A 2,751-nucleotide genomic window follows, 5' to 3' on the forward strand; every position below is an offset into this window, starting at 1 on the left:
TTTTTTTTTTTTTTTTTTTTAATGTATATATGTGTTTTGCCTGCATGTATGCCTTTGCACCATTTGTATACAATGTTCATGGAGGGCACCATTTGTATACAATGTTCATGGAGGGCACTTGTAACTGGAGTTACAAGTGGTTCCGAGCTACCACGTAGGTCCTGGGAATTGAACCTGGATCCTCTGCAAGAATAGCCAGTGCTCCTAACTGCTGAGCCATCTCTCCAGCCCGCAAGCATCCTTCGTGTTTCTACAAGAAAATGTGAGATGCCAGTTCATAAAAAAGACAGCCAGTCATCAGTGTGAGGGCAACACTCTTAGCAAACTATTATTTTGATGTCTTGAAATAAATTATAGTCTATAACTTTCTTCAGAACTCTTTTTCTATTTATTTCTGGGAAAGGTATCTTAGAGTTTCTTATTTCACAGCAAGGCAAAACAGATACATAGTCATGGGTACATTAGCCTGCACAGGTCACTACTTCATACCAAGAGTCAACAGAATTCCATCAAGTGATACTTTTGATCAAGGTGCAAAGGCTACCTATGCCAATAAATTATTAACTTTTAAACAAAAGATGAGTCAAAGAATACCATCAAGAAAGTAAAAAAGGACAAATCACAGAATGGGAGCATTTGTAAATCACAGTGCAGATCAAAGTCTGCCATCATTTTTTTCTTTTTTGGTTTTTCGAGACAAGTTTTCTCTGTGTAGCCCTGGCTGCCCTGGAACTCACTCTGTAGACCAGGCTGGCCTCGAACTCAGAAATCCGCCTGCCTCTGCCTCCCAAGTGCTGGGTTTAAAGGGGTGTGCCACCATTGCCCAGCCAAAGTCTGCCATCTTGACCTTGCTCAATCCACGAGCTTAACATTATACCAAGGTCATTTTCTCACATTACTAAAGAAAACTGTAATTCATCTTTTTGTTGTTGTTGTTGTTTTTAGCATAATAAATCTTTAATGACAACAATGGAGAAAGGACATTGCCACCAACCTCATAGAAATAAGGCTCATAGAGATTTGATAAACAATGAACTGTATACCATATAAAGTAGATGGTATAGATGCTCAAATTGTTAGAAAGATACTTCTGAAAATGACTCAAAAAAGAAAAACAAAAAACCAGTAACAAGTGAAGAGAATAGAAACTTCAAACAAAAGCCGGGTCTAGCAGTGCACACCTTTAATCCCAGCACTTGGGAGGCCGAGTGGGAGGCAGAGGACCAAAGCTACAAGAACGACCCTGTCTGGAAAAACTAAAAAACAAAACACAAATACACACACAAAACAAAAAACTAATAAAAAAACAACTGTCTACAGCGGCATGCAGCAAAGCCTTTACTCATGGAAGTTATCACATGTTTAAGAAAGAATCAGACTTGACTTGCAAAAACTAAAGAGGAGGAAACATTTTTCAAATTACTTTGTTTGAGATAGGGTTTCTCTGTGTAGCCCTGGCTGTCCTAGAACCCACTCTGTAGACCAGGCTAACCTCTCCTCAGAGCTCCAGCTGCCTCTTCCTCCAGAAAGCTAGGATTAAAAGTGTGTGCATTATCACCCCACTTTCAAATTACTTTTATGAAGTTAGCGTGCTCCCATGCTTTCCTGAGCTACACACCCTCCGCCCTCATTTGTAAATACAGATGTAAAAATACAGATGGTAACACGGTAAAATTAAATACAGCACAGATGCAGAGGCAGAGGCAGGTGGATTTCTGAGTTCGAGGCCAGCCTGGTCTACAATGTGAGTTCCAGGATAGCCAGGGCTACACAGAGAAACCCTGTCTCGAAAAAAAAAAAAAAAAAAAAAAAAAAAAAAAAAAAAAAAAAGAAAGAATGAATAACATATGAGGATAGGGGATCAATCTGAAACAATCTGGAAAAAAACATTTGGCAGTTCCTTCAAATGTTAAAGATTGAGTTTCCCTAGGACCCAGAAATTCCATTTCTAGAAAGAGTCCACTGACAAATGAGAATGTTCCTCCACAAGAGTAAAATACCCCAAGAAAAGATGTTCAGACATAATCCTACCTATAAATATGTATAAGAGCAGGCAGCTGTATAGAGACAGAAAAAAAATGGTTATTAGGGGCCTGGGAGTGGTAGGAATGGGAGCTGCTGGTATAGGGTTTATTTTGGGGGTGATGAAAATATTTTTAAATTAGTGTTAATACTGGCACAACTTTGTAAATATGCTAATATCTAAACTGCATACTTATTATGTCAATAAAACTTACTTCTAATTATATGAAATTGTGTGGCAAGCCTCCGCATTCCGCCATTACAAGATGGCGCCCGACCCGAAAGGGGGAAGGGAGAGAAAAAAGCACCATGCTCGGCTCATTGGCACAGAGATGCTAATGAGGTTTCAGAAGTAAGCACCAATCACAGGCAGACACGGTCCCCTTGGGGCTATATAAACCAGAGGGTTTTCTGGCTTGGGTCCTTTTGCTTCAGCAAGCAACAAGAGAATAAAAAAGTTGTGGAAGAATCTCGCGTGTCATAGTCCTTATATCCTGCAGGTAGGAGCGACGGGCGCAACAATTGCAACATCATCTTTTGTTAGTCCTTAGTACTATATTAAATTACATAGGCACAAAAGCAGGAAAAGTAACATCTTTTTAAAATTTTCAGCATTAAACATAAGAAATTGCTTGTTCTAGGGCTGGTGAGATGGCTCAGTGGGTAAGAGCACCCGACTGCTCTTCCGAAGGTCCGGAGTTCAAATCCCAGCAACCACATGGTGGCTCA

At 39.9% G+C, this 2,751-nt stretch overlaps 1 protein-coding gene across 1 annotated transcript in view; it reads right to left on the bottom strand.

The window, feature by feature from the left end:
* Positions 1-2,751, bottom strand: part of L2hgdh (L-2-hydroxyglutarate dehydrogenase) — a 29,755-nt gene that overhangs the window by 23,449 nt on the left and 3,555 nt on the right. The window lies entirely within an intron of this gene.

Source organism: Mus pahari, chromosome 7 (assembly GCF_900095145.1).
Source record: "Mus pahari chromosome 7, PAHARI_EIJ_v1.1, whole genome shotgun sequence".
Lineage (NCBI taxonomy): Eukaryota > Metazoa > Chordata > Mammalia > Rodentia > Muridae > Mus > Mus pahari.